The sequence below is a fragment of the Lolium rigidum genome, chromosome 1 (genome assembly GCF_022539505.1).
Source record: "Lolium rigidum isolate FL_2022 chromosome 1, APGP_CSIRO_Lrig_0.1, whole genome shotgun sequence".
NCBI classification, from domain to species: domain Eukaryota; kingdom Viridiplantae; phylum Streptophyta; class Magnoliopsida; order Poales; family Poaceae; genus Lolium; species Lolium rigidum.
In genome coordinates, this window is record NC_061508.1 from 14,768,739 (window position 1) to 14,790,274 (window position 21,536).

Genomic DNA, 21,536 nt, shown 5'->3' on the forward strand with positions numbered 1-21,536 from the left:
CTTTCACAAAATCATTCACTGGAGGGATCCACTTAGGACATACTGCCGGAGTTGCTGGTTGTGCAGCGGAAGGTTTCGGCTTCGGGACCAAAGCTAAATCATCAAGATACTTTTTAACAAAAAAAATGTGTAGATAATGGGCTTTGAAACTCCCCATCATAAATAGCTTTCCGCCTCGCCGTCCAAATCGCCCAAAGGTAACGAGAACCTTCACAAAATCATCTTGTGGGAGAGACTCCATCATGACGAAAATCCAATTCTTGATAGAGGGTTCTGAAGTGGCAAACATATGCTTGACTACCTCCTCCTCCGCTAGAGCCCATACACTTTTAGCCATCACACACTCCATCAGTGAATGGCGCCACGAGTCCGGAGCTCCACACAATGAACATGCATGGGTGGTTAACATATTCCGGTGATGCAACAAATCTGTTGTAGGTAGAGACTGTTTAGCCAACTGCCATAGAAAAACTCTGATCTTCGAGGGGACATCTACCTTCCACACTTTTGTCCAACATTTTATGTCACGAGTACTATCAGAGCTAGTTGTATGCCTCTCTAGCCAGGCTTCCCTTCTCACTTTTGTTTCCTGATGCATGTAAAATGCCTACATGAACTTTGCACTTTATTGCAACATATTATCACATATTTGAATCTTATATAATGTTATTCTCATGTTTTATGATGTTTTAGGGAATTTTCTAAACAATGCCCCTTCCCCGGTTCTAATTCTGTTTGGCAGGAAACGCCACTTTTTAGTGTTTTTGACTTTCCAGAAGCTACGAGACTCCAAAAAGGGCAAGGCCAGGGGCCACGCTTCGTAATTTTCGAGACGAACAAAATGATCTAAAGTGGGTCACCAGGATTTCAAAAGGCTAGGAAAGAGAGAGGGTGGCGCGGGCTCCCCTTCTGGACGCACCACCAGGCCTCTTTCGGCCCTCGAGCGTCTGTTTCGCCTCATCTTTTCGTGAACCAACTTATTTTGTCCTAAAAACTACTATATATACGACCCTGGGGGGGGGGTCATCGAGGATACATCGGCGTAGATCAAAAACACATAAACACAGAGTCAGCAGGCCACTGCCGGCGGAGATCGGAGGGGAGAAACGCTACCGAAATCGCCTCCGGTGGACTCCACCCTCCTCCGGCTGGGCATCAACACCATCTTCATCATCTTCATAAACATCTACAACAACTCTTCATCACCCCCCTCTATAATCTCTTGGCCAACATGATGTATGATGCAATATATTGTTTTCTCTTGATCTATTGTATCTCTATGTTGATGTTTGAGTAGTGAATTGTTCATGGCAATTGTTATACAGTTTGTTGTTGGTTGCATACATTTATTATTTATCTTCTATGACGGTCTTATATATTTATATATGAGTGCACACATATGTCAAGGAGGTGCATAACGTTATCACCGTTGCATGTTGACAGGATAAGGGATAGTGGGAGCGACATAAACCCGGTCCTGCTTCTTATATGCATGTTAACGGGGGAACCAATTATGGGGACCTTTAATCTTACAATGGTGGTTGGGCATTCTTAGATGCATGTCTTAACAATTCCTTTATTTGCTCATGAAAATGGCCTTAGGATAAATCACTAGGGGTGTACTTGCACATGTATATGGCTACACCTATCTATGGCTCCTCCCTAGAAGAGGCACTAAAAAGACTACAATGAGCTTCACTAATTATGACAACTACACAAATGAAATAGCAATTTTCCTGAACACTTTCTCTCTTGAGTTACTCCACTTTATTTCACTTCATCTCATTTCATTTTACTTTATTGCACTTTACTTATTCTTGCAATAGTTTTACTTCTTGCATATTAATTTCAGCACATATAGTTTTTAGTAAAAACCTCTACAGACACACACCATATCTCCTAGCTTTGCATATAAATTCATATAAGTGGGTTATAGGGCTTTAAAGAATATATAGTTTACCTTCAGATACTCATGGGTTCGACACTCAAATACTTATAGAATTATACTGCGGTGATCCCCTGCACTTGAAGGTTATCATCTCCACAAGTATCTGATATGCAAATCTTACCATGGAGACTCCACGCTTTTCAAAATTCCAAGACCAAAATTCTTGGATAGTCCGAGTGCAAAGCGGAATGCTCTTTATTGTATAAACGTCAACCCGGATAAAATATTATTAAACTTCTCCATATATATCCCATGTTGCTGATGTAGAGTCAATCAGCTCAATCACCATCATAGGCGGGTCAGCCGCTAAACAGACGATCGGTCTCATTGATTGATCACATGGGAGCCACTTTTGCATCCAAATATGTGTAGATGTGCCATCACGAACACGCAGAATGAGACCCTGGGTAATAACATCCCTTCCTTCTATCAAAGCACGCCAAATCTGTGAAGGATAGCTACCCAATCCAACATCTAGAAAATCAACATTAGGATGATAGAGTGCCTTGATAGTTCGAGCACTTAAAGTCGTAGAGTCTTGGAGAATTCACCAAGCTTGGCGTGCTAGGATGGCTAGGTTAATTAAATAGTTCAGTATCTCGAAGCCCCAAACCTCCCATGTACTTGGGCTTCGTCATCTCCTCCCATTGAGACCCAAGCGGTCTTGTGTTCTCCCTCTTTGTTGCCCCACCAAAATTTCCTAATAAAAATAACCTTTTGAAGAATGTTTACGAAACATGCATTGATCTGAGATTTCCTGATCAACGGTCGTAGCTAGTGCATCAAACACCTTTTCCCCCTTTGAACTTGTTGAGTACTTCTATACTCACCCTTTACTTCGAAACCCTTGCTAGATTGTAAATCTGACGAAGGAGACTACCCGACGCACCTGAGGGCAGCTATGAGGTGGTTTACGATGAGCCAGACTTGTCAGGAGAAGTGGAAGGTGTAGACTATGGCATAGTCGAGGAAGTCGAGACAGATGAGTAGTCGTATCGAGTAGAAGTAGTAAAGCCGAGCAGTCTAGAACCCTACTTAAATAAGCTGTCGAGCTCTTAGTGAAAGATCGAGATGTCGCCTAGAAGGGGGGTGAATAGGCAATTAAAAACTCTTGCAAATTTGTCTTGTAAGAATGCAGAATTAAACTAACGTTTAGTTTACAAGCACAAACCCTAAATATGCTAAGCTCAACTAAGTGTAATAATAGAAACTAGAGCTAAGCAAGATAGGCACAAGATATATGTAGCACAAGTGATAGCAAGATATATGTACTTCAAGCACGATGGCTATCACAAGGAAAGAGAGCTCGGGTATAGAAATAACCGAGGCACGCGGAGACGAGGATGTATTCCCGTGTTCCCTTCCTTTGCAAGAAGGTACGTCACGTTTGGAGGAGCGGATGTCCCACGAAGGATTCCCCGCGCCACGAAGGCTCACCCTATTCTCCGAGCCACACCCACGAAGGATAATGACCCTTTCCTTATGGTTAGCTTTTCCTCCGCTCCGGAGATGGCAAGCTCCACAACCACTTCACAAGCTCCACGAAGGAGAAGCCTGGGCCTCTTCACAATCTTCCTTGAAGAGATCACCGGAGCACCAACCGCCAAGCCAACTAGGAGGTCTCCCTCCAAGAGTAACAAGCTCACGGTCTCTCACTCGAACTAATCGTGGTGGAGAGCTCAACACTATGCAATGATGCAAAGCAAGAACACTAGAGGTGTTCAAATCCTTCACACTCAAATCCCACCAAAGCAACAAATGCTAGGATGAGATTAGAGAGGAAGAACAAAGAGGAAATCAACAAATGACTCCAAGATCTAGATCCAAAGGGTTCCCCTCACTTAGAGGAGAGAGATGGATTGGTGGGGATTGTAGATCTAGATCTCCTCTCTTAGATCCCTCAAGAATGAGCAAGAATCATGGGGGGAATCAAGAGAGAGGGCAAGTTCTTCAAAGTCAACAATGGAGGAGAGAGAGTGGAAGAACTAGTACATCCCAAGGTGGAAGAAGGGCTATTTATAGCCCAAGAGCAAATATAACCGTTGGGGAAAAGTTGGGCTGAGTCAACCATCGAGGAGGCCGGTCAATCGGGCCTGGGGCCGGGCCGTTCGGTCCAGGGCCCGGACAGACCGGGCCATAGACCGGACCAGCCGGTCCAAACCGGACCAGGCGCCGGGTCATGACTGGGGCGGGTATTTGTCGCGCAGAACCTGCGCCGGGGAGGCCGGTCCACCGCCCGGTCAGACCGGACGAGGGGCCGGACCCGACCGGTCCAAACCGGGCATGTGACCGGGCCATGACCGGGACACTTCTGTGTCTTACAGTACATGGCCCGGTTGGCACCAGTCCACGGGCCGGTTTGAACCGGGCCGGCCGGTGGGACGGCCGGTCACGCCGGGTGAGAAACCGGGCCAACAGGTAAAACATGTTATACAAAAACTGTGATAACTTTTGTGTCCGGACCCCGATTGACATGAAACTAATTTTGTTGGAAAGATATGGAGACTCCTCACAGGATATTTTTAGATGTTTTTAGAGAGGGAGTATCCCACCGTCAAGAAACGGCGAAGACGTCCAAACTCGAAAACGCAATAGAAGATGCATGCGGATTCTGTTTTCGATGAACTTGGGCTTGTTGTAAAGCTAGCAACAAGCTCAAGAACCTCTCACAGAGAAACACCAAGAAGCAATAGGGATATGCAAAGTATGCAAAGGATTGAGCTCCCTAAGACGATGTGATCAAGTTACCCAACCGAAAGCCCCTCTTGATATTGCGGCTATCTATCCTATAATCCGGTCCCCCAACAACCACCTTGAGACCGGTAAAAGGAAAACCTAGCAAGGCCATACCTTTGCCTTGCGCATCCCGCTTGATCTTGATGATAACTCTTCAAGCTCCACTCAAGCCGGAATGCCTCACTTGATCAATGTTGCTTCGTGAAGACTCACAAATGCTCCCCATACACTATGATGGGAAAGCTCCATTGATGCACATCTTCACATGTCCATTATCACCGAATGGACGACAAGTTTCAAGCATGTGATCCACTGTTATCACCAGAATTTGACCAAGTCAGAGGTGGGCCGCGATCGAAGATGGGTGTGAAGAAATATATGGAAGAAGTATGTGGATCGGCCTTTTATACCAAGTTGGGCTTAATTGCCCGTGTATCTAATATATTAGATCGTATTTTAGTTAGGAGATAGAATCTTGGTCGTGCACGGTTTAGTGCACGCCCACATTAGAAAGTCCGCTGGACTATAAATATGTACCTAGGGTTTATGGAATAAACAACAACTCACGTTCAACCCCAAAAACAAACCAATCTCGGCGCATCGCCAACTCCTTCGTCTCGAGGGTTTCTATCGGGTAGCGACATGTCGCCTAGATCGCATCTTGCGATCTAGGCAGCACAAGCCCCACGTTGTTCATGCGTTGCTCGTACTCGAAGCGCTTTTGATGGCGAGCAACGTAGTTATCATTAGATGTGTTAGGGTTAGCATTGTTCTTCGTTTAAGCATGCTTACGTAGTGCAACCCTTGCATATCTAGCCGTCCTCACGCCTATCTCAGGTGTGGGGGCGGCACCCGCTTGATCATTATTTAGTAGATCTGATCCGTTACGATTGCTCCTTGTTCTACAAGGATTAGTTTAATATCTGCAATAGTTTGGCCTTACAAAGGGGGGGAGGATCCTGTGGCATGTAGGGTGGCGTTCGCAAGTCCTAAACGGGATGTTCCTAGGATCAACTTCATGTTGGTTTTTTGGCCTTGTTTAGGATCGGCTTACGAGCACCGTGCGTGGCCATCCGGCCCAACCTCGGAGTAGGATGATCCGATTATGTGGTGAAAACCCTAAATCGTCGTAGATCTCATTAGCTTCATCTTGATCAAGCAGGACCACCAAGTATTCGTACACCCCGTACGGATCATGGGTGGATCGGCTCTTTGAGCCGATTCACAGGATAACCCGAGAGCCGATCGAGGCTCGTATTTAACGTTTACATGTATGCCCCGCAGGAAACTAAGCGAGGCAATCTCATCACCTTCCTGACCAGGTATAGGTCAGGTGGCACGCCCTTGCACTTCGCAACGCCGCGTGTGACCAGAAGAGCATTGCGGGCCGTCGCTCGGAGGGGTCTCGACCAGCCGCAGCTCTAGGCTCCCCCGGCTCTACAGGTGTTGACAAGGCCGCTGCCCGCCGGTGGGTTTTGGCAGTCAACACATTCTCGGCACGCCCGGTGGGACTATCGTCTACATCAACCACATCGCCATCTACATCCGAGATGGCGGACGGCACGCCGCGTCACCTACGAGGATCCGCCTGACGACCTCAAGAAGCAATACAACGAGATCAAGGCTACCCTCGAAGCCGACCTCATCGGCTTGTATCACAGGACCCATCCGCATGGCGTCACGCGGAAGGATTTCTCACCGGAAGGCGCACTCGACGAAGTGGACCTATCTCGTCCCGTCGGAAGAACGTACCAGGGCCGTACGCCACGAGATTGGTGGCATGGTGGCTCACTCGTTGCGCCTCCATTCTGAGAGCCTGGTGAATACTTTGGAGCATGTCGCCGTTCGGATGATCAGGCAGGTCATGAAGAATCCGTACTCTTTGTTGGAGTCAGCTCTCAGGACCTACCAAGGGAAAGTGTCACCCCAGCCCCGCTTGCCGTTGTCGCGCACATCGGCGAGACTAGGAACGCGTAATTCACTCGCGCGTGCCGTTGACAGGGTTAACGGTACTCACCCCTGGAGGTGCCAACCAGGACATCCATTCAACATCAACATGATAGAACTGGGGCACCCCCTTGATGAAGATAAGGGAGAAGGCAACTCCTCTTATGGCAAAGACAAGGAAGAGGCTGCTCCGTGTGATCGGCCCCGACACCGCCAAAACATCCTGGTGATGATCAAGGTAGAAGCCGATGCTAGTAATCGGCCCGCTGTGTCCGTATCGCCCGCCCTCCCAGTATGCGGCGTCGACCTCACAGGAGACGGGAAGCTGGGGTACGGGTTCACATCAGCTGATGAGCTAGAGGAAGTTGACATCGGTCCTGGAGATAAGCCTCGACCTACTTTTATCAGCAAGAAGTTAGATCCGCAGCTCGGGGACAGATGATAGCCCCGTTGAAGGAATACCCGGATTGCTTTGCATGGGATTACACAGAGATGCCTGGTTTGGACAGGAGCATCATTGAGCATCGCCTCCCCCGAAGAAAGGATTTCGGCCGTTCCAACAACGAGCACGTCGGATGAGGGCCGAGATTCCGGAAGAAGTCAAGAAGGAGATTGAGAAAATGTTGGCCGCCGGATTCATCAGGCCATGCAGGTATGCTCGAGTGGATCTCCGAGTATAGTTCCGGTGGAGAAGAAGGACGGCCGATGGCGCGTGGCCATCGATTTCCGAGATCTTAACGAGCTACCCCAAAGGACGAATATCCGATGCCCGTTGCGGAAACATTAATAAACGCCGCCGCTGGCCACAAGGTGTTGAGCTTCATGGATGGCAACGCCGGTTATAATCAGATTTTCATGGCTCCGGAAGACATACACAAGACCGCATTCGAGGTACCAGGGGCGTAGGCTTGTTCGAGTACGTGGTCATGACCTTTGGGTTGAAGAATGCTGGTGCAACGTACCGGCGAGCCATGAATTATATATTTCATGATCTGATCGGCAAGTTGGTGGAGATCTATATCGACGACGTGGTGGTCAAATCGGTATCCATGGAGGGGCACTTGGACGATCTACGGCACGTCCTAGAACGGACTCGGAAATTCGGGTTGAGAATGAATCCGAAGAAGTGTGCCTTTGGCGTGACGGCTGGTCAATTCCTAGGTTTTCTGGTTCATGAACGGGGAATTGAGATCGGCCTGAAAAGTCGGGAGGCGGTGCGTACCATGCAGCCGCCGACCACGAAAAAAGAGCTTCAACGCCTCATCGGCAAGATCAATTTCGTCCGGCGGTTCATCTCTAATTTGTCGGGACGAATCGAGCCGTTCATGGCGCCGGTGAAGACCAAGTCCGACGACGAGTTTCACCGGGGGCGAACGACAGCGAGCGTTTGACGAAATTAAGCGATATCCGACAACGCCGCCTCGTGCTAGTTCCGCCCCAAGCAAGACAGAGCCATTCTACATCTACCGTCGCATGGCTGATACGTCCATCGCTTCAGTGGTGGTGCAACTTTACGATGGCGTTGAAAGAGTCGTTTTCTACCTCAGCAGAAGGATGCTGGACGCGGAGACAAGATACCCTGAGGTCGAGAAACTTTGCCTTTGCTTATTCTTCACCTGCACCAAGCTTCATCACATCCTTCTGACGGCAGAAATCATCGTCATCTGTAAATCAGACGTCGTCAAACACATGTTGTCGGCCCCCGTTTTGAAAGGCCGACTCGGTAAATGGATGCTTGCGCTGTCGGAATTTGACCTCCGGTACCAGCCTGCGAAGGCAGTTAAGGGCCAAGCGTTAGCCGATCTCATCGCTGAACGGATCAACACCAATATAGCAGCACTATCCATTCGTGCATGGGCTATGTTCTTCGATGGATCGGTTTGTGACGATGGTTGCGGCATCGGCATCCTGCTCGTATCGCCTCGGGGGGGAATACTCCTTCTCCATCAGATTATCCACCCCTTGCACCAATAACGTAGCAGAATATGAGGCAATACGTAAAGGAATGGAATTGTTATTGGAAGCTGGAGCTGAAGCTGTAGAGCTCTTCGGGGACTCAAAGTTGGTAATTAACCAGCTCACGGAGGAATATAGTTGCGAAAGTGAATCGCTGTTCCCATATTGGGTGGAATGCCGTGAGTTGATGACACAGTTCCGGTACATTAACTTCAATTGGATCCCGAGGTCCCGGAATACCGATGCCAACAATCTCGCACAAATGGCGTCAGGCTACATAGATATAGCCGACGGAGCAGAAGTTCAGATACAATTCCTGGAACAGAATGATTGGAGAGCCGAGATCTTCGATTATTTGAAAGATTCGGCTCGGGGGCACCTAAACGGGTGAGATACAGAGCCATGAAGTACGTCCTTATAGGAGACGAAATGTTCTACAGGACATTAGAAGGATTGTTACTCAAGTGCCTAGGACCGACCGAGTCAAATCGGCTCTTACATGAGGTGCATGAAGGCGCCCGTGGAACACATCAGTCGGCTCATAAGATGAAGTGGTTGATCGAGCGATCGTGGTTTTATTGGCCCACTATGCTTGAAGATTGCTTCGGTTATTACGGGGGTGCCAAGCATGTCGGATGTTTGGAAAATTCGAGATGGTGCCAGCGTCGACGATGAACCCCATCATCAAACCTTGGCCGTTTCGGGGTGGGGCATGGATATGATCGGCAAAATCCATCCGGCATCGATGTAAAAAACATGAATGGATTTTGGTTATCACAGATTACTTCACCAAGTGGGTGGAGGCCGTCCCTATGAAAAAAGTAACGTCGGAGGACGTGATCAAGTTTGTGAAAGAACACGTCATTCATAGGTTTGGGATCCCCCAGACTATCACGACCGATGGAGGTTCGGTCTTCACTTCTAAAGAATTCAGGAAGTTCTGTGATGATGTCGGGATTAAGCTGATTCGATCATCCCCCTACTATGCTCAAGCTAACGGACAGGCCGAGGCGTCCAATCAAAGCCTGATCAAGCTGATCAAGAGGAAAATTGACGAGAACCCTCGGGATTGGCACGAGAAGCTATCAGAAGCGTTATGGGCCTACCGCATGTCGTGTCATGGAGCTATAAAGACCTCGCCGTACCAGCTTGTATATGGACAGGAGGCCGTATTGCCTTGGGAAATTACGGCAGGATCAAGACGCGTCGCATTTCAGAATGATCTGACAGCTGAAGAATATGCAGCTTTGATGAGCGACACTATTGAGGACGCAACAGAACTCAGGCTTTGGTCGTTGGAGAAGATTAAGGAAAACAAAGCCAGGGTGGCTCGTGCTTACAACAAAAAGGTTAGACCAAAGGAGTTCCAAGTTGGTGATCTTGTGTGGGAAGTCTGTGTTGCCATTGGGAACCGGGGATAAGGCATATGGCAAATGGTCTCCTAATTGGCACGGCCCGTACAAAGTGGTCCAGGCCTTGAAGGGTAATGCGTACATGCTCGGAGGAATTGAGCGGCGAAAAGTTCCCCGTGGCCGTTAATGGTCAACACCTCAAGAAATATTTCCCAAGCATGTGGGATGATGGACAAGTAAGATGTGGGGGCCGATTCCAGAATCGGCCGAAGAAAAAAAATATATACATCGAGCCGATGCACAGTGCATCGACTTGAGAAAACATATGGAGATTAACGACTTGCAAGTACAGCCGATGCACGGGCATCGACTTCGAAAACGTGAGCCGGTACGCTGATATCGACTTTAGCAAAATAAGTTTATACGCAGCTTGGCCTCAGACAACAAGATGAGCCGATATTTTGCCATCGGCTCCCTGTACGACAACTCCATTCGGCAATCGACAAGGGGGCAAAATTAGGTGAGGGATTTTCTTCATTGATGAGGGGATTCCATACAAAGAAAGAGCCGATTGCTTGGGAAGGAAGAACAGAAGAAGGGTCTATTGACCAATCTACTATTGCTAGGCCTATGTTAGTAGATCTTAATCTACAGGCCGTCGCTTCCTTCGTCGTCGTCCCCGGAGCTCTCATCGGCACCACTGCCGATGGGTTTCTCGTCGCTGCTTCCGTAACCCTCTACGGGAGCTTCGTCTTCGTCTTCATCGTCGCTGCTGTCGTCAGACATGACTGTGGGAGTTTGGGGGTTTTTTGGGTGCCGATGGCCAGAACAAAGCAGGATGGTGAAATGGCGGACTGCTCAGAGCGGTTAAATAAAGAGGGTACCACAGTAGTTTTCAAGGAGGCAGTACTCAAAGACAACGGTCAAATTGTGCGGAGCAATCATTCTGCTCTGCCATGACACGACTTGACGAAAAATGCTACAATAGTTCTGCTCTGCCAAGACGTGACCCGACAAAAGAAAAACGTAATGATTTTGGAAATATTATTTCCAAAACCAGGGGGGCATGTGTTATCACCAGAATTTGACCAAGTCAGAGGTGGGCCGCGATCGAAGATGGGTGTGAAGAAATATATGGAAGAAGTATGTGGATCGGCCTTTTATACCAAGTTGGGCTTAATTGCCCGTGTATCTAATATATTAGATCGTATTTTAGTTAGGAGATAGAATCTTGGTCGTGCACGGTTTAGTGCACGCCCACATTAGAAAGTCCGCTGGACTATAAATATGTACCTAGGGTTTATGGAATAAACAACAACTCACGTTCAACCCCAAAAACAAACCAATCTAATCCTTGTAGAACAAGGAGCAATCGTAACGGATCAGATCTACTAAATAATGATCAAGCGGGGTGCCGCCCCCACACCTGAGATAGGCGTGAGGACGGCTAGATATGCAAGGGTTGCACTACGTAAGCATGCTTAAACGAAGAACAATGCTAACCCTAACACATCTAATGATAACTACGTTGCTCGCCATCAAAAGCGCTTCAGTACGAGCAACGCATGAACAACGTGGGGCTTGTGCTGCCTAGATCGCATCTTGCTCCTTGTTTAGGACGCAGTATCTTGCTCCATTGGTTTGTCCTTGGTATTCGTACGGGGTGTACGAATACTTGGTGGTCCCACCGGGCGTGCCAGAATGTGTTGACTGCCAAAACCCACCGGCGGGCAGCGGCCTTGTCAACACTGTAGAGCCGGGGGGAGCCTAGAGCCGCGGCTGGCTGAGACCCCTCCGAGCGACGGCCCGCAATGCTCTTCTGGTCACACGCGGCGTTGCGAAGTGCAAGGGCGTGCCACCTGACCTATACCGGTCGGGAAGGTGATGAGATTGCCTCGCTTAGTTTCCTGCAGGGCATACATGTAAACGTTAAATACGAGCCTCGATCGGCTCTCAGAGTTATCCTGTGAATCGGCTCAAAGAGCCGATCCACCCATGATCCGTACGGGGTGTACGAATACTTGGTGGTCCCGCTTGATCAAGATGAAGCTAATGAGATCTACGACGATTTAGGGTTTTCACCACATAATCGGATCATCCTACTCCGAGGTTGGGCCGGATGGCCACGCACGGTGCTCGTAAGCCGATCCTAAACAAGGCCAAAAAACCAACATGAAGTTGATCCTAGGAACATCCCGTTTAGGACTTGCGAACGCCACCCTACGTGCCACAGGATCCTCCCCCCTTTGTAAGGCCAAACTATTGCGGATATTAAACTAATCCTTGTAGAACAAGGAGCAATCGTAACGGATCGGATCTACTAAATAATGATCAAGCGGGGTGCCGCCCCCACCCTGAGATAGGCGTGAGGGCGGCTAGATATGCAAGGGTTGCACTACGTAAGCATGCTTAAACGAAGAACAATGCTAACCCTAACACATCTAATGATAACTACGTTGCTCGCCATCAAAAGCGCTTCAGTACGAACAACTCACGTTCAACCCCAAAACAAACCAATCTCGGCGCATCGCCAACTCCTTCGTCTCGAGGGTTTCTATCAGGTAAGCGACATGCTGCCTAGATCGCATCTTGCGATCTAGGCAGCACAAGCCCCACGTTGTTCATGCGTTGCTCGTATCGAAGCGCTTTTGATGGCGAGCAACGTAGTTATCATTAGATGTGTTAGGGTTAGCATTGTTCTTCGTTTAAGCATGCTTACGTAGTGCAACCCTTGCATATCTAGCCGTCCTCACGCCTATCTCAGGTGTGGGGGCGGCACCCCGCTTGATCATTATTTGGCAGACAACAACTCACGTTCAACCCCAAAAACAAACCAATCTCGGCGCATCGCCAACTCCTTCGTCTCGAGGGTTTCTATCAGGTAAGCGACATGCTGCCTAGATCGCATCTTGCGATCTAGGCAGCACAAGCCCCACGTTGTTCATGCGTTGCTCGTATCGAAGCGCTTTTGATGGCGAGCAACGTAGTTATCATTAGATGTGTTAGGGTTAGCATTGTTCTTCGTTTAAGCATGCTTACGTAGTGCAACCCTTGCATATCTAGCCGTCCTCACGCCTATCTCAGGTGTGGGGCGGCACCCGCTTGATCATTATTTAGTAGATCTGATCCGTTACGATTGCTCCTTGTTCTACAAGGATTAGTTTAATATCTCGCAATAGTTTGGCCTTACAAAGGGGGAGGATCCTGTGGCACGTAGGGTGGCGTTCGCAAGTCCTAAACGGGATGTTCCTAGGATCAACTTCATGTTGGTTTTTTGGCCTTGTTTAGGATCGGCTTACGAGCACCGTGCGTGGCCATCCGGCTCAACTCTGGAGTAGGATGATCCGATTATGTGGTGAAAACCCTAAATCGTCGTAGATCTCATTAGCTTCATCTTGATCAAGCGGGACCACCAAGTATTCGTACACCCCGTGCGGATCATGGGTGGATCGGCTCTTTGAGCCGATTCACGGGATAACCCGAGAGCCGATCGAGGCTCGTATTTAACGTTTACATGTATGCCCCGCAGGATAAGCGAGGCAATCTCATCACCTTCCCGACCAGGTATAGGTCAGGTGGCACGCCCTGCACTTCGCAACGCCGCGTGTGACCGAAGAGCATTGCGGGCCGTCGCTCGGAGGGGTCTCAGCCAGCCGCAGCTCTAGGCTCCCCCCGGCTCTACAGTGTTGACAAGGCCGCTGCCCGCCGGTGGGTTTTGGCAGTCAACACATTCTGGCACGCCCGGTGGGACGGTTCCTGAAGGTCTCAAGTTCCCCACGGCGAAAGAGCTAAACGGAAAGCCGTACTGCAAATTCCACAACTCGCTTTCCCATGCCACCAACGACTGCCGGGTGTGGCGTCAGCACATCCAAGCGGCGATAGAGAAGGGCGGCTAATTTTCAACCGAGTACGCCATGAAGGTCGACACCCAACCCTTCCCCGCCGTTAACATGGTAGGAATCACCTACCCCGAAGGTTGCCGACCAGGCCCCTCGTTCAGCATCAGCATGGTAGGGCCCGGAAACCACTCGGCAAAGATGGAGATGAGGGCAGCTGCTCTCACAGCAAGGATACGGATGAGGCCGCTCCATGCGATCGGCTCCGTCATGATGGCAAGCGCTATGTCACGAGAGGAGAGGTGAAGAATATAAGATATCGGCGACCCCTCTCGATCACCTCCTCAACAAATATGTTAATCGAGTATGGTCAACGCCGGCGACCCTATTACGGTGATAGAGAAGATCGTTTGGCTAGAGAAGCCGGAAGATATCGTCGGCAGGATCACGATGAGGAGGAGCATGAGCGCTATGCCACGGAAGCATCAAGGGAGCAAGACGACAACGCCGGGCATTGGGACTGCCCCTTCTTCGGTACACTCGCCGGGATTCAGGAATGAGCCGATTGCCCACAATCGGCAATTGCCCGTAATGCAATCGAAAAAGAAGGAGGCAGCCAACGTGTCTGTGTTCGAACGCTTAGGGCCTCTCCCACCACAAAGCAAACGCGCTGAGTCACCTCGTTGGGCAGATCTTGAAGATTCAGAAGACGAGGGAGAAGTGGAAGAAGACAGGTACCACCGGCCAAGGTGGTGTCCTGACGGACTCAGCCGTTCCCAGAAGCGCAGGGTTCAGCGATTGCGCGGCCTGGAGGAAGCCGAAAGGTTGTACCTGCATACGCTAAGAAAGGCACGGCCTACTAAGCGAGGCAATCTCATCACCTTCCTGACCAGGTATAGGTCAGGTGGCACGCCCTTGCACTTCGCAACGCCGCGTGTGACCAGAAGAGCATTGCGGGCCGTCGCTCGGAGGGGTCTCAGCCAGCCGCAGCTCTAGGCTCCCCCCGGCTCTACAGTGTTGACAAGGCCGCTGCCCGCCGGTGGGTTTTGGCAGTCAACAGTTCAGCATGAACAACTCACGTTCAACCCCAAAAACAAACCAATCTCGGCGCATCGCCAACTCCTTCGTCTCGAGGGTTTCTATCAGGTAAGCGACATGCTGCCTAGATCGCATCTTGCGATCTAGGCAGCACAAGCCCCATGTTGTTCATGCGTTGCTCGTACTCGAAGCGCTTTTGATGGCGAGCAACGTAGTTATCATTAGATGTGTTAGGGTTAGCATTGTTCTTCGTTTAAGCATGCTTACGTAGTGCAACCCTTGCATATCTAGCCGTCCTCACGCCTATCTCAGGTGTGGGGCGGCACCCCGCTTGATCATTATTTAGTAGATCCGATCCGTTACGATTGCTCCTTGTTCTACAAGGATTAGTTTAATATCTGCAATAGTTTGGCCTTACAAAGGGGGGGAGGATCCTGTGGCACGTAGGGTGGCGTTTGCAAGTCCTAAACGGGATGTTCCTAGGATCAACTTCATGTTGGTTTTTTGGCCTTGTTTAGGATCGGCTTACGAGCACCGTGCGTGGCCATCTGGCCCAACCTGGAGTAGGATGATCCGATTATGTGGTGAAAACCCTAAATCGTCGTAGATCTCATTAGCTTCATCTTGATCAAGCAGGACCACCAAGTATTCGTACACCCCGTACGGATCATGGGTGGATCGGCTCTTTGAGCCGATTCACGAGATAACCTCGAGAGCCGATCGAGGCTCGTATTTAACGTTTACATGTATGCCCCGCAGAAACTAAGCGAGGCAATCTCATCACCTTCCCGACCGGGTATAGGTCGGGTGGCACGCCCTTGCACTTCGCAACGCCGCGTGTGACCGGAAGAGCATTGCGGGCCGTCGCTCGGAGGGGTCTCAGCCAGCCGCAGCTCTAGGCTCCCCCCGGCTCTACAGTGTTGACAAGGCCGCTGCCCGCCGGTGGGTTTTGGCAGTCAACACATTCTGGCACGCCCGGTGGGACAACAACAACTCACGTTCAACCCCAAAAACAAACCAATCTCGGCGCATCGCCAACTCCTTCGTCTCGAGGGTTTCTATCAGGTAAGCGACATGCTGCCTAGATCGCATCTTGCGATCTAGGCAGCACAAGCCCCATGTTGTTCATGCGTTGCTCGTCTTGAAGCGCTTTTGATGGCGAGCAACGTAGTTATCATTAGATGTGTTAGGGTTAGCATTGTTCTTCGTTTAAGCATGCTTACGTAGTGCAACCCTTGCATATCTAGCCGTCCTCACGCCTATCTCGGGTGTGGGGGCGGCACCCGCTTGATCATTATTTAGTAGATCCGATCCGTTACGATTGCTCCTTGTTCTACAAGGATTAGTTTAATATCCGCAATAGTTTGGCCTTACAAAGGGGGAGGATCCTGTGGCACGTAGGGTGGCGTTCGCAAGTCCTAAACGGGATGTTCCTAGGATCAACTTCATGTTGGTTTTTGGCCTTGTTTAGGATCGGCTTACGAGCACCGTGCGTGGCCATCCGGCCCAACCCGGAGTAGGATGATCCGATTATGTGGTGAAAACCCTAAATCGTCGTAGATCTCATTAGCTTCATCTTGGTCGAGCGGGACCACCAAGTATTCGTACACCCCGTGCGGATCATGGGTGGATCGGCTCTTTGGGCCGATTCACAGGATAACCTGAGAGCCGATCGAGGCTCGTATTTAACGTTTACATGTATGCCCCGCGGGATAAGCGAGGCAATCTCATCACCTTCCCGACCAGGTATAGGTCGGGTGGCACGCCCTTGCACTTCGCAACGCCGCGTGTGACCAGAAGAGCATTGCGGGCCGTCGCTCGGAGGGGTCTCAGCCAGCCGCAGCTCTAGGCTCCCCCCGGCTCTACGGTGTTGACAAGGCCGCTGCCCGCCGGTGGGTTTTGGCAGTCAACACATTCTGGCACGCTCGGTGGGATGCTCATCTTGAACTTGCCCAACTCAACCTTGTATCTTCTCATACTCACATAAGACAGAGCATGGCTAATATTGAGTTCCACATAAGAACTCCATCTTCATTTCTTCTTCTTGATCATATCACATATATATCTTCAAATCGATGATCTTGATGCCAATACATAAGGCGTATCTTTATTTACATGGCATCCATACTTGAATCCAACACATGGAATACAAGTAAAACCTATGGAATATTCCTTCATATAAACTCAATGAAAACATTAGTCCATAGGGCTTGTCATTAATTACCAAAACCACACATAGGGGCAATATACCCTTACACTTAGGATGTTTACTTTGTTATTTCCCTTAATAGTTAAGCTGTTCCAAGTCCAGTTAGATACTGAGTACTGTCCTCATTGGACGATGAGGATGTCGAAGAGTTTGCACGCTTTTTTTAGCTTGTAATAATAAATTTGTAATATTCAGACCCACAATATTTATGTTGTACCACTCTGAGGGATGTGCATTTGTGAGAAAGTAGCTTCACAAGTATTATATCAACAACTTGTGTACTACAACATGCAGTGGTATGCTGGGTCACTGCAACATGCTCACTGCTGACCTACAAACCTTGATCACCTTAATTTTCAAGAGCAAGTTCGCCACCGCTAACGAGGTGTGGCGGGCGCAACGAAAGGGGGCGAGCATGCCGACACAACTCAGGATGAGTTCCACTCCGTCGAGCTCCGCGCTCTCATGGCGAGCTCGTTGGTGGAGCTCGTGCATCGACAGCTATTGACAGTGATGACCACCATTTCTCGGTTCAAGTGTGATGGTGTGAGGTAAGCTCACCACGTGAACAAGTGGTGAGACTCAACTTAAGTAGAGAAGCAACTAAGGGTGTGTTCGGTTTCAGATTCAAGTGGAATGGAATAGAACCATTCCGCACCTAGAGCCAATTCTCGTGTTCGGTTGTGAAATAGAGCGAAACCAAGTGGTTTCCTCGAAAGAGAATATTCTCTCCATATGCGGAATGCACCCATTCTACCGAATCGGTGGAATGTGATGGAACGGTTGTTAACTAGCCGTTGTTAATTACGAAACACTCCACTAATTCAGCTGAAAAATAATTAGCCGTTGTTAATTACAATTTTGAGATTAAAAGTATCATTTGCCAATGTTAATTACGATTTTGAGACATAAAAATTAAAGTTTAACCTCATTCCGTTTTGCTCTCAAATTCCCCCAACCGAATAAAAATGTTGTGAATTACGATTTTAAGTTTAAAAAGGCCATTAGACGTTGTTAATTATGATTCTGCGATTTAAAAAGTCATTTTTCATTGTTAATTACGATTTTGAGACAAAAGATTAGTTTAACATCATTTCGTTTTGCTCTCCAATTCCTCCAACCGAACAAAAAATAGTATTCCGTTTCTCCTTCCCGAACAAAACGCGGTGGTTCCATCCCTCTGAAACGAAACCATTCTATTTCATGTCGTTTTAGAACGAACACACCCTAAACAAGTGAACCAAAATTGCACCAGAAAATATGATCCGAGCTACCAAAGGAAGCGAGAAACATGTTTTTTTTTCGTCTTCACCCATCAAAGCCCCCAGCTCCTCCCCCGGGCCACCTGCCGATATGTCCGTACGCCCGTTGGAGATGGCCGTAGCCCTCTCGCCCTACCGAGAACGAGATCGGACGGTCCAGATTACGTTGGTGGTGCAGGCAACCGTCCCAACCCTAGCCGGGATCCTATAAATACAAAAGAAATCGTCTGCCCAAACATCCCAAAGAACCCAGCCGCCGCCAGCAGCACTACCTTTCTCTTCCCTCTCCCATGCCCAGATCTTTTCCACCCTCAGCCCGATTAGTGTTCATCGTTTCCGTTCCAGTCTTGTTTCGATTTGCTTTTGTTTTTCAATCCCCGCTCCGTCTCCGATGATGATCCATTTATACTTTCGTTCTTCTGAAATTCTCGGTGTGGAAGAACTGGAGACCTGAACTGAGGAGACCGCATCAATTTTTCGTTTCCGTTTTCTCTGTCGCTCGATTTCGTTTCTGCAAATTGGAGGTTGGTGTTGTAGTATCCCGGTGATGACTTGTGATGTTAAAGTAGTGGCCTGATTCATACGTTGATGAGCAATATTATCACCCAGAGGGATCTGACACGCCACTTGCCCCAAATTTCTGCCATCTGTTGTTGTTTTTATTTCTGCTTTTTTTTCCAGAGATTTCTTTTGCCCCGCTGTTCCCGATGACTGGACACAATTTAAGTTTCAGCCTTGTCTGAAGAAATATCAATCTGTTGATACCTTCTTGCAATCGTTCTGAGGGTGCCCATGCCAGTTATTTATCAATTTTTTTTTTTGCTTTTTTATGTGGTTCTAGATCTAATCTTGGTTGTTGTCCGGTGATGATCAAACTAAATAACTTTCGTTCTTCTGATGCGCTATCTCATGGTGCGGTGCGGAAGCAATTTGGAGACCTGAACTGAGGAAACATTTAGTTAGATCGTTTATCCTTCTTTCAAAGATTACTACGTACGGAATTATTTTCGTTTTTAGTTGCAATGATTCTCTCAGTAGCGTATGTTGCTTCACATCTGGAAGGATGTCCTGATTATACAGTTTGGTTATCCTGTAGAGGGGAGCATAGATTAACGGAAACACCGGCCAGCATTAAACAGCACGGCGCTCTATTAAACCGCGTCGTGTTACCTGTCTTCTGGTACACCCTAAACATCCAAAAAGTGTTCTGGTAGTTTGTCGATGCAGATGAAGAGACATGTTTATGGGTAATTTGCGTCTGAGGCATTTCAGTGATGTCACACTCTTTTTCACCTTGGAGATCTGATGCATCCCTCTTTAGTATTATCCTACAAATTTTATTCGTTTTTGGGTTTCACTTTGTTCCTTTTTTTGATTTGTTTGGGCGAAATGAGGATGAACTTATTTTGTTGATGGATGGTATGATGTCCATTGAATCATGTATTAGCTCTATCTGATCATAAACCCTACTGAATCCTATCTTTCGTGTTGTACATTTTTTTTGTGAATCTATAGTTGTTGATGCAGATGATGATACACGAGTTTATGGGTAATTTGCGTCTGAGGCATTTCTGTGATGTCACACTCTTTTTCACCTTGGAGATCTGATGCATCCACTCTTTTTGGTGTCTTTTGAGTTCTTATTTTTACTTGACTAAAAAAGCTTGTATTGTTTGTTTTAATGGACTATGGATGAGATGATGAATGAGATTAATTTCCCTATTGGTTAGATTGGCTGATATGATGGCCCAAATACTGAACCGAATCTGATCATCGTATTGTCAGTTTCTTATTTTGTTTTGTCTTCTCATTGATATTTCTGTATCCACAAGAGTAGATGATAGAACTAGACTAAGTTTTGATGTGACTGTCCTACGTAATGTTGTAAATTCTGAACTTTTGAAATCAGATATTAACATGGATGGATGGAACAACTTGCTGGTCATGCTACATCGACGTCGAGGCAAAGGCTACATTTGTTACTGTTTAGAACGACGTTGTTGCTTTCTGTTTTGCCAACTCTGTAATTCTTGTTTATTATTGGTGATTCAGATGTAATTTTGTTTCTTATTTTGTTTTGTCTTCTCATTGATATTTCTGTATCCACAAGAGTAGATGATAGAACTAGGCTAAGTATTGATGTGACTGTCTTGCTGGTCACAGCTACATCGTCGTCGATGGACAGGCTACATTTGTTACTGTTTAGAACGACGTTGTTGTTTCTGTTTTGCCAACTCTGTAATTCTTATTTATTATTGGTGATTCAGATGTAATTCTGTTTTGCCTACTCTGTAATTCTTTTAGGGTTTAGGGTTTATTTTTGGTGATTGATGTAATGGTTTGGAAATCTCGTCACAACTTCGTATGACATAATCCATTTTAAAGCTGTTCCATTGGATTACTCTGCTGCGAAAGAGAGAGAGGTAGATGTTATTAATCGACAATCTGAAAGTCTTATCTCTTCAGAATTCGAGAATGAAATGCTTTTCTATCGGCCTGATCGCAGAGAGCTGCTGCTGCAACACCATTAGTCAGGCTGTTTGTGTTTCGCTTGTTGCGCCATCTCACGGTGTGAATCAGAGTCGTATGCATGTTTATTTAATGGTTAGGTTCCTGTTTGTAATCGTCTTAATCCTGTAAATAAAAACTTCAATATGTATTGTGAAACTTTTCATTGTGTGTCTGATATTATTTCCTTCGAATTAGCATTTGTAGCTCTTAGCGTAATTGGAAGGAATTTTCATTCAGTGAGATTTTTTTTATCTTTGAATGCTGGTGTGAGATATTACTTGTTTTCAAGTTTGTACAAAATTTTCTTGTGTATACGTTGCCCTTGTGTGGTTGGTTGAAGCTGGTGATTTGCAGTTCGTGCAAAATAAGCGAGAGGCTGAATCGATTGTTGCCACCAGTTTGGGGGAAAATATTTGCAATCTCTCCTGCAAAACCTGCAACTACTCCCTTCGGTCTAGTACGAGTCAATTTAGAAAGATCAGAGGGAGTAGTTATGTTGTGCTGAAACATGCGGAAATTTGACAAAAATAACTTTGATGCAAAACTATGTTGAAAAATAAACCTTTGGTGAAACTTTCATAAGAGTAACCCTTTTGTGGCGTGTTCGTGTATGTGGTGCTGCAAGGCGTGCTGTGGCGCGTTCCGCTTGGCGTGGCATGTGTGATCTCCTCAAGTAGCTAGATTTGATGAAAACTAATGCCAAATATGTATAGTTTTGATGTAGCTAGGTATGACGAGATA

At 47.7% G+C, this 21,536-nt stretch overlaps 5 non-coding genes and 1 pseudogene across 5 annotated transcripts; all 6 read left to right on the top strand.

Moving 5' to 3' along the window:
- The first annotated feature begins 18,668 nt into the window (after positions 1 to 18,668).
- On the top strand, positions 18,669 to 18,749 carry LOC124685499. Its single transcript, XR_006997486.1, has one exon. It is a non-coding gene; the product is annotated as a small nucleolar RNA Z159/U59 (small nucleolar RNA).
- A 391-nt stretch (positions 18,750 to 19,140) lies between these two features.
- On the top strand, positions 19,141 to 19,237 carry LOC124685500 (annotated as a pseudogene).
- A 90-nt stretch (positions 19,238 to 19,327) lies between these two features.
- LOC124685573 lies at positions 19,328 to 19,472 on the top strand. Its single transcript, XR_006997558.1, has one exon. It is a non-coding gene; the product is annotated as a small nucleolar RNA snoR137 (small nucleolar RNA).
- A 30-nt stretch (positions 19,473 to 19,502) lies between these two features.
- On the top strand, positions 19,503 to 19,598 carry LOC124685543. The gene has a single exon (XR_006997525.1). It is a non-coding gene; the product is annotated as a small nucleolar RNA Z101 (small nucleolar RNA).
- Positions 19,599 to 19,802: 204 nt separating this feature from the next.
- LOC124685541 lies at positions 19,803 to 19,900 on the top strand. Its single transcript, XR_006997523.1, has one exon. It is a non-coding gene; the product is annotated as a small nucleolar RNA Z101 (small nucleolar RNA).
- Positions 19,901 to 19,974: 74 nt separating this feature from the next.
- Positions 19,975 to 20,060, top strand: LOC124685544. The gene has a single exon (XR_006997527.1). It is a non-coding gene; the product is annotated as a small nucleolar RNA Z102/R77 (small nucleolar RNA).
- Positions 20,061 to 21,536: the final 1,476 nt, after the last annotated feature.